This window comes from Carlito syrichta, unplaced genomic scaffold (assembly GCF_000164805.1).
Source record: "Carlito syrichta isolate Samal-C Ts95f unplaced genomic scaffold, Tarsius_syrichta-2.0.1 Scaffold302055, whole genome shotgun sequence".
Classification (NCBI taxonomy): Eukaryota; Metazoa; Chordata; class Mammalia; order Primates; family Tarsiidae; genus Carlito; species Carlito syrichta.
This window is the reverse complement of record NW_007246151.1, coordinates 84,641-95,708: the sequence shown is the minus strand read 5'-3', so window position 1 is coordinate 95,708 and position 11,068 is coordinate 84,641.

Genomic DNA, 11,068 nt, shown 5'->3' with positions numbered 1-11,068 from the left:
GTGCAGGTGCGTGAGGTTTGGGGTTCTAGCAAGACCTCTCTCCCTCCAGTAGTAGACACGTACCCAATGGGTGGTGATGTGCCCCTTAGGCTCCCTCCCTCCCTCCATCCTCGAGCAGTGCCCAGCATCGGTTGTTCCTGACTTTGTGCTCATGTGCCCAAAGTTAAGGGTCTGCTTATGTGTGAGAAAATGTGGTATAGTTTTTTGTTTCTATGATAGCTCACTTAGACTGATGGTCTCCAGTTGCATCCATGTTGCTGCAAAGGACATGATTTTGTTCTTCTTTATGTCTGTCTAGTATTCCACCATGTATATGTACCACATTTTCTTTATCTGGTTCACTTTTGATGGTCATGTGACTTGGTTCCTTGTTTTTGCTATCGTAACAATGCACATGTGGAGAAAAGGGAATACTTACACACTGTTGGTGGAAGTGTAGATTAGTGCAACCTCTATGGGAAGTAGTATGGAGATGTCTCAAAGAACTAAAAGTGGATCTACCATTTGATCCAGCAACCCTACTACTAAGTATCTACCCTAAGAAACAGAGGTCATTATATTAAAAAAAAAAAGACACCTGCACCTGCATGTTCTTCGCAGCACAATTCACAATCACAAGGTTGTAGAATCAACCTAAATGCCCATCAACTGATAGTGGATAATGGAAATGTGAGATATATGCACCATGGAATATACACGCTACACAGCAATAAAAAAGAATGAAATCCCATCCTTTGCAGCAACATGGATGGAGCCGGAGATCATCATCCTAAGCAAACTGACTCAGAAACAGAAAACCAAGTGCTGCATGCTCTCACTCATATGTGGAACCTAAATGGTCACAAAGATGGAAATAGTAGACACTGGGGACACCAGTAAAGGGGAGGGAGAGGAAGATTAACTTTCAGAAACCACCCATGGGGCACAATGTTCGCTATCTGGGGAATGGACCACCGAGATTCAATCCCCCACCACTACACAATACGTCCATGTAACAAACACGCATGTGTAAAATTTCAAAAATAAATAAATAAAAGAATTAGCAGCACACTTTTTTTAACTTTCAAATTTTTATATTTTAAAGATGTGGGACACAATTCAGGGTTAGGTATACAATTGTTCATCATACAGCTACCCTTGCTGATGAGGTGTGCCCCCCCCTTCCCCAGGCAGACTCCCACTACTGCCAATCCTGCTTCTCCACCTTCCTTCTGGGAATTTCTCGCCACTGCCAATCCTTTTCTTATAGTATTACGATAATTGTTCAAGTTCTGCTTATGACTGAGAACATGTGATACTCAGTTCTTTGTTTCTGTGAAAGATCACTCAGTATTATAGACTTTAAGTCCCTCCAGGTTGCTGTGAAGTTCATGATTTTGTCCTCCTTTATGGCTGCGTAATATTCCATCATGTATATGTACCACTTTTTTTTTAATCCAGTCCTCTTTTGATGGACAGCACGGTTGGCTCCATGTTCTTGCTACTGTAAACAATGGACAGCATACTTTTTGAAAGAGAATCTTGGAAGAAAACTTAGGGAACACCCTCCTGGACATCGGAGTAGACAAAAGATTCATGACTTTTTTGGGGAGCAGCCAGCCCAAGCAACTTCTGGTCATCAGCTCTCCTCGCCTCCTTCGGGTGGTGGCACTGATCTCTGTTCAGTTTGCAAAGTTTTTGCTCTGTCCTACATGTGCCCAGCTCAGAAGCAAGCTCTGGCCTCATGTGGACCCTATGTACAACTAGAGGACACTCCTATCCAGCCCCCAGGCCCTCTGGCCTGCAGGGCTCTTTTTCTGGTTTTGCTGCGTGAGGAGGCAGAGTTTCGTTCAGAGCCATGGCTGCCCACACCAGCTAGGCCACAAAGCTCCACAACTCAGGCAGCACGGAGAGGGAAAAAAAGAAAAGCTGTCCTCCACACTTGTGGGAGCTAGGACCTTTCCTCCTTCCTCAAGCCAGAAAGATGGGGCTTCAGTTGGAGTTTTGGTCTCTGCGGCTACCACCACACATTTCTGCAACTGGGATGAGCTCTTGGGTTCTGATGGAGAGAGAAAAGAAAAAAACATGGGAACGCTTCACGGGTCTCTTCTCCAAGTTTTAATTCCTCCATATTCACCAATTTTGTTTACTTCTCTAAGTCCTCAGGTGATTGTAATTTAGTTTTTCCCAGTAGTTCAGTGACAATCAGCAGAAGAAAGAGGCTGTGGTGGGCCTCATCACCTTAGTTAGATGAGGCACCCTAGCAAGTGGTCATTCTGTCGGTCTCTGCGGTGACTTGAGATAGCTAGATGGACGATGAAGGAAGGAGCTTGCTGCCCTCAACAGAGAGAGAAGACCAGGCATCCACTGGGGCCAAACGGTGCTCAGAGGCCACAGGAGATGAAAGAGACAAGCCACAGGTCTCACTCCACAGAAAGAGGCCCCATGCCCCCTCTACCTCGTCCTGCTCACTCTCAGGGTGGACCCTGGTTTGCAGGAAGTGAGGTGTCCCAACTGCCCTCCATGACAGAGTCTCCGGCACCTCAGGGTCTTCCACAGCCTTCTGATTTTTCTTCTGAAGACTCCAAATTTCTTCCTCACCCCCATCTGCCCTGGAGTAGCTTCTCTTGTTCCTCCAAAGGCATGGCCCACTGGTCACTTGCCACCAGGATCCACTTTTGCCTTAATAACTATTTCCCTAACAAAGACCAAAAGATAAGTCTCAGATAAAACTCTTTCCATGTCACTGGGGTCCAATCAAAGACAGGAAGCTCCCTTCCCCTCCACTGCCTTCTCCCCTCCAGCAGAGTGTGGTCCACTCTGACAGCTCTCTGCTGAATCATCCCCACCCTGTCACAGGGCCTGGTCTTCACCCTAACATTTCTGCCTACCTCTCAGGGACACTCACTCCCTGACCCCCACTCGTACTCCCTCCCTAAGGCTGCCGTCTACTCATCTTCAGGTCTTACCTCCCTTGAACACCCTCCACTCCTGGCTCCTCTTCTCCAAGCCCATCAGCATGGTTCGATCTCCAAGTTTACCTCTCTGCACAAGCATCCTTGGTGGTATTCTCTCTTGCCAGCAAGCCCCGCACCTGTCCACATGGGTTGGCCTCTCCCCTCTCCTTTCAGCTCAAGCCCACCTGGGACACACCCTCTCCTCTGGGCATCCTGCCAGGGTGCAGGGAAATTCTCCAAGGGCCCTTGCTCCTCTCAGGTTCCTCCCAGCCTCATTCATTCATGAGCCTTGCTCTTTCCGGGGTGGAATTCAATTCACATCCTGAATGGTCAACATTGCCATTGCATCATCTGTTACTTTAGTGTCTGCTTTGTTTAAGAACAAATTTAGAAAGAAAGATAAGCAAAGAGGGAAAAGATAGAAGCCAACAATCTTAAAATCAAGGATATGAATTGTTCTTGGAAACAAGGCGTGGGAGGAATTGTCCCACACTGTTTCCTGTGTTTATGGGAAATCATGCTGTGTCTCCTCATGCCCGCAGTGTGCCCTCCCCCCACGAAGCTCCCCTTAATTGCTTAGGGGACATTCTCACTGGATATGTTTCACACTGCATATTTCTAGAATGCTGCAGCTAAAATAATGAGATAAACAAAATGAATTTCAGTGAGGTAGGGCAAGGGAGTTTCTATCTAATTCTGGGCCAAGTAGAAAAGGAGACTTCCTTTCCTAACTCAGAAAAAAAAAACTTACCTGGAATGTCTTATGTTATTTTAGAAAATTTTCTTAAAAAGCAAACTATTAGGAATTTGAGGAAGTTTGTTTTTAATAAGTAAGTATAACAATAGAGCAATGACATTTAAATCTACTGAGCAAATGCTGATGGTGGGTGCTCTCCAGGAGATAAGACAGGAGTTGACAGAACCAACCATGGGCCCCCCACACTCCTACCCAATGGGGGGAAATCTCACCTGCACTTAGGTGAAAGTATTGTGTCTTACATAGTGAAGGCGTTTTTTTTTTTTGAGTTGGAGTCTCACTCTGTCGCCCAGACTGGAGTGCAGTGGCCGCTCCCGGCCACCGCAGCCTCAACCTGCTGGGCTCCGGTGATCCTTCCGCCTCAGCCTTCTGAGTAGCTGGAATTACAGGCGTGCGCTACCACGCCCGGCTGATTTTTTGATTTATTGTAGAGATGAGGTCTCGCTGCCCAGGCGGGTCTCGAACCCGCGGGCTCAGGCAATCCACTCACCTCAGCCTCCCAAAGGCACGGGATTACAGGCTGAGCCACCGAGCCCGGCTATGAAGGCATTTTAAGAAGCAATTTTGTATTAATTTTGAATTTAATTTTGAAACACTATTGACTAACACTCAACTAGACCTACTCTTCCATGAATTATTCTATTTAATTAAAGAGCTCACAAGCACATATGAGAACATGGCTTTTCAACATTTTAAAATTCACTCTTTAAAAAATAGAAATATGAAAACATCTTGACTTCTTAAAATATGAATAAAAGAACTGTTGACTTTACATTTTGTGTGCATGAAAGGAAGTTTTCCTGTGAAGATCAAAGAAATAAGATTTCCTCAGCAGTGCTTAGACTATATCTTCTCTAGAAAAGAGAGTATAAATTATAGGTGGGGGGCCAAATTAAGAAAGGAGTCGAATTGTGTTTGTATACAAAAAGATTGTCCAGTTTACATTTCCCACTAGAAATAGAATGGAGTAGAAGCTAAAAGACACTCTTCCCCACCTGGCAGGTTCAGTGTCTCCAGGGCTAACCCCACCCCTGGCTCAGTGGGTGTGAACTCCTTCATCTGGGCACCATGATGGCAGAGATGACCATGTTGCCCACCCGTGGCCACTGGCACCATTCCCAGACTTCTGGTGAAACTCTTTGGAAAGAGAATCCATTCTACCTGGGATGAGTGCAGGATAGGATGTACCTCTCGTGAGATGCTGGAGGCCACCTTGCCACCAGAAGATGGCAACACCTGTCAGCAGCGCCAGTTGCCAGGTTAAGACTAGTCCCCACGGTGTTCCCACCAGCAAGATGCAGCTGGGCCTGCAGGTCACACTACAGCAAAAGAGGCTGTTTCCCATGAGCCACACCTCCCAAGAGCCTGTTGACAGTCAGACCTGCCACAAATGAATTTTTTTTTTTTTTTTTTTTTTTGGCCCGGGTACACTTATCCTTAGAAGGTCCTGAGAATGCGTGCCTCCATAAGTGAATTTTTCAAAAAGCCTCCAAGGTAGAGCGTGGAGAAGAAAGAAATGCTAAACAATGGGGAAATCCCTAAAGAACAAAGTTGAAAATCACAAATGCAGATCCATTACAAATCTACATTCAATTTTTTTTTTTTTGAGTTAGAGTCTCACTCTGCCGCCCAGGCTGCAGTGCAGTGGCACACTCCCAGCCACCACAGCCCTGACCTGCTGGGCTCAGGCGATCCTTCCGCCTCAGCCTTCCAAATAGCCGGAACTACAGGTGCACGCTACCATGCCCAGCTAATTTTTTGATTTATTGTAGAGACATGGCCTCACCATGTTGCCCAGGTTGGTCTCGAACCCACGGGCTCAGGCAATCCTCTCACCTCGGCCTCCCAAAGTGCTGAGATTATAGCCTTGAGCCACCGCACCTGGCCTACATTCGATTTTTTAAGCTATCCTTATGTACAATGAATACATTGTTTGAAAGAACTCCTTAGTGAAACAATAATGGAAGAGAATAATGAATGGTTGGCAAGGACAAATGTCAGAAATGAGCATCTTTGGCCCTGAGTCAACTCCGTGGGGCACTACTGTCCACCGCCGGCAGAAAGACTCAGCATGCCTCCACCCGCAAAAAATCAACCCACCGGCATTAAGTGCTGACCCCTGGCATGAGTGCACCTGAGCTCAAGACTCAGGAAGCCCTCCTCCTGTGCTCTGTTCCACCAGGGGAATGGGAACCTCGTAGGGCAGGTGTGATGGTCCAAATGGCCAGAGCTGAGCCCAGGACAGCACATCAATTAGGGTGAGAAAGAAGCATATTTGTGTCTGTCAAACTGCAAAGAGTGACTACTTTGTGTATAATGGAGAACTGGTCTACCTGGAAGAAGAATGACTTATTCTAAAGACAAGGGCGCTTGGGGTAAGCTGAAGGAGAACGGAGGAAGAGTTGGACACAGTTAAAGCTGACTCTAACTGGAGGGCTCAGAGAGGAGGCACGCCACCCAAATGTGTGATGGAATGTGTTATTGCTTTCCAAGTCTTACCGTCTGAGGCACTCAACTCTCAGGAAGATTGAGCAAAAAGGGACATGCTCCGTGTAGCCAGGCCTCAGGAGGGCGCATGTCCAAGAATTGGCTGACTTCTCAAAGTCACTGTGGCCTCTGAAGGCCAGAGCAGAGTGGCGCAGCATAGTGACCTCCTGGGTCATACAAGGCCGGGCAGCATGGAAACTGACCCACACCTCTACAAGGTCCCACGTTCTGTGTTGCGACAGCCACATGAGAAGTTACAGTACCTGGGGACAGAACTCTCCTTCCTGTAGCAATAATTTTTTTTTTTTGAGTTGAAGTCTCACTCCGTCGCCCAAGCTGGAGTGCAGTGGCACGCTCATGGCCACCCCAGCGTCGACCTGCTGGCCTCCGACAATCCTTCCACCTCAGCTTTCCAAGTAGCCAGAACTACAGGTGCACGCTACCACACCCAGCTAATTTTTGACTTATTGTAGAGACGAACGAGGTCTCACCAAGTTGTCCAGGCTGGTCTCGAACCTGCGGGCTCAGGCAATCCACTCACCTCGTCCTCCCCAAGTGCTGGGATTACAGGCTAAGCCACCGAGCCCAGCCAGCAATAATTTCTTAAGGGCAGCAGTGCTGTTTTTACTTCTTCCCAAATAAAGAAGCAAATTGATTTTTTACTGTGTGAGACCATAAATACTTTTGTTATTGAATTTGTAAATACATAAAGAGAAATAATTAAGACCTACTTTGAAATATATACCGTTTTATCACATAGAAAAAAAAAGATGCTGAAAACTAAAAGTGTGGATTTAGACTCTGATACACACTAACTACGACACCAGAGTCTCCCTGAGCCTCAGTGTCCCGGCCAACCTTGAGTTGATTGAAGAATTGGGTGAATAAATGGAAGGGGCTGTGAGTCATGTAATAAAAAACTATAGAGATGACACTGGTTATTATTATTTCCAATAAAATCCGTAGCATCAGTTATACCCTTCTAGAATAATGACTTTTACTTCTTTGTATAAATTTAAAGGGTACAAGTGCAATTTTGTTACATGCATATATTGTATAGTGGTAGAGTCTTGGCTTTCAGTGTAACCATCACTCACATAATGTCCATTGTACCTACTGAGTAAATTCTTACCACCTTCCCCCCCTTCCACCCCTCACTGTTTATAAGATTTACAATATTTGTTGTAAAATATTCAAGAGATATGGAAAAGCACAAAGAGAGAAAACAATCTTACCATTCAATGTGTTATGGATTAAATGTTTGTGTCCCCAAAATTCATATGTTGAAGCTCCAACCCCTTAAGTGACTTGTGTGGAAAGAGGGCCTTTAAAGAGGAAATTTCGGTGAAATAAGGTAATAAGATTGGGGCCCTGATCCAATAGAATTAACCTCCTTTTAAAAAAGGCACCAGGCCTAGCCCAGTGACTCACATCTGTAATCCTAGCACCGTGGGAGGCCAAGATAGAAGGACTGTTTGAGACCAGGATGTTCGAGACCAGCCTGGGAAACATACCAAGATCCCATTACTACAAAAAATGTTTAATAAATTAGCCAAGCATGGTGATATGCACCTGCAGTCCTAACTACTCAGAAGGTTAAGGCAAGAGGATCCCTGGAACTCAAGACTTTAAGGCTGCAAAGAGTCATGATTCCACCACTGCATTCCAGCCTGGGTGACAGAACAAGACCCTGATTCCAAAAAAATGAATAAATAAATAAAATAAATAAGAGAGAGAGAGACCAGTGAGTTTGTGCTTTAGCTCACTTTCCACAACGCAAGGGTACCATGAGAAAGTGACTGTCTGCAAGCCAGGAAGAGTGCCCTCACCAGGAACTGATTCAGACACCACCTTGATCTTGGGATTTCAATCTCCAGAACTGTGAGAAATAAATGTCTGTTGCTTAAGCTACACAGTCTATGGTATTTGTTATAGCTGACCGAGTTGACTGATACACAATGATAGTTACCATGATTTCAACATCTGTCACTGCATATGTAAGTATGCACAGAAAAAAGACTGAGAGATCATGTTACAAAAATAAAAATATTGTATAAATATACCTAGAAGCTAGAAAGTAGATAGGTAAGTAGATATGTCAGCCTAAATAACCAACAAAGAGAGTCCCTATAAAAGAAAAGATGTTTATTTGGGAATAGAGCATTGAAACAGGAATATACATGCCATAGTAAATTATGTGCATATTCAGGGAGATAAAGGAAAACACAGATTTTTAAAAGAAATAATAAGGAGGATTACAAGATTATTTTTAAAATAATTATTCTTGGTCACAAAGATCAATAATGAGGATGGTGCCAGATCAATGTTTGACAGACAATTGCTAGGCAGATGTCCCAACAGAAGTATTTTTTGTGTAAGTCTGAATTGCCTTTGTGTAAGTTTGTGACTTCTGTAGTCTTTTCGTTATTAGGCAGGTAAGCATAAGAACCCTCTCTTAAGGCTCCATTTGTCAGGGTTTTCTTAACATTCATGATTCCATTGATTCTGACAACTTTCACAGATAGATGGATAGTGCAAATTTTACTAAACATGCTAACTTAAATTTGTAAATTTTTTAATTGAATTTACTTGAAATATATTTTTGAAGAAACCAGGCTGAAACAATTAAATGCTAAGCCTCAGATAAATGTTAATTCACTAGATGAAATCATTTAGATTTCTAAAAGTTTTTCTTAAAATACATAAAATATGAAGAGTTAGGAGCCATGAGAAAATTAACACTCCACCTTATCTCTACCTCCCACCTACTTATGAATTTTTGAAAAATGAATGCTTTGTCCTGGATTATGTTCAATCGGTAACCAAAACATCCACATATAAAATTATGTTTCTATGTATTCAATATACTTTTCCAATTCTTTTGTCAATTTCTTCATTCTTATTAATCTACTAATTTTATTTATCTGTGTTTTTTATTTTTTGTTTTGTTTTTTGAGTTGGAGTCTCCCTCTGTCGCCCTGGCTAGAGTGCAGCGTCATGCTCACAGCTACTGCAACTTCAACCTGCTGGGCTCAGGCAACCCTTCCACTTCAGTCTTCCGAGTAATTGGAACTACAAGCTCACACCACTATGCCTGGCTAATTTTTTTATTTATTGTAAGAGACAAGATCTCACCAAGTTGCCCAGCCTAGTCTTGAACCCCTGCACTCAAGCGATCCTCTCACCTCCATCTCCCAAAATAATAGCCTAATTGTTATCCATTTTTGTTCATCATTTATTGACTGATTTCACTACCATATTTTTCCAGGAAAGACACACAGATAATTTCTTCTCTTAGATTTGCTCACTTGAGAATGTCTCTCTTTGGCTTTAGTATTTGAAAGAAAGATTGACTGGGTATAAAATTTCTGGGTAACAATACCCTTCCCTCAGAACCATCTAGACACTGCTCCACTGATCACAGAAATCCAACCCTGAACACAGCCCTGGCTTATTCACCTCTGTGTCTTCACTCACATTTGAGTCCACTGAATCACTTCACAGGACTTTTTTTTCTTTTTGAGAAAGTAGTTATTGTTGTGGTATTCATGTGAGAGAATTAAAATTAAAATAAAATAAAAGTAATCATTGGTTCTATTCATCTAATATTTTTTAAAATTTCTATTCCTTTTTTATCTAATAACAATTTTACTAGGTTTAACATTTTAGGGTAGCAGTTTAATTGCCCCAGATGATTGCTCAGTTGTCTTTTCACATTGAACTAAGAAGTATATGGTCAGTCTGATTTATTTTTCTTTGTATTCACATTTTCTTCTTCAATTGCATTTTAGTCCATAAAACCTAAATAATTTTTCTTTTCTCTTAAAATTCATAATTTAACCAAAATATGTCCACTTGATAGTGTATCAATTTAAAAATGAATTTTTCTACACTATTTTTTAGTTGGGCATCTTCCATCTATAAGCTCAGGTTTCCATAATTTCAAAATGCTTTTCTATTACATTTTTGAAAACATCTTCTCTTCATTGATTGGGTTTCATACATTTATATCTTTTATATTAGATCAATCTATGTCTACTTATCAAATTGCTCTTTTTGCTTGTTTGTTTTATTTTTGAGTTGGAGTCTCACTCTGTCACCCAGGCTGGAGTACACTAGCATACTCACGGCCACCCCAGCATCGAACTGCTGGGCTCCGGTGATCCTTCTGCCTCAGCCTTCCAAGGAGCCAGAACTACAGGCATGCACTACCACGTTCAGCTAATTTTCTTTTCTTTTCTTTGGTAGAAACGAACTCTCGCCAAGTTGCCCAGGCTGGTCTTGAACCCACAGGTTCAGGCAATCTACTCACCTTGGCCTCCCAAAGTGCTGGGATTACAGGCTGAGCCACCGATCCCAGCCTACTCTGTTTTTTAATTGCTTTAATATACCTGTACAACTCCTGTGTGTTCACAATGAGTATTTCAGGCATTTCCTCTAGAAAAATTTATTAAATTTTAGTTGTGTATATTCTGTTTCTAGTGTATTTTTTAGTTATAGAAAGGTACTGCATTTTGGTACACACTTGATATTATATGCTCTAAAATTTTCTCTTGTCTCGTTCTACTAGGCTTTATTGGATTTTCTGGCTTCTGCTGTCTATTTAGTGAGATTGCACCAATATCACTGTTATTCAGGGCAGTATCAGCTCCATGGTAGACACCTGCTTAGGCATCTTCTTTACATCAGTGTGCAATCCCAGAAATGTCAAAACCTGGTGATTTTCTTGCCTCTGCTGAGATATTTTACTACACAAGACTAGGTAAGAGCTCCCACACTTGAAACTTCTCTCCAGGCTATACATCCACCCTGTGTCCACTTCTCCCAAGATTGAAGAATATACACAAGAACTGTTAGGATTTTGTTGACACTTCTTTTCCCAACATGG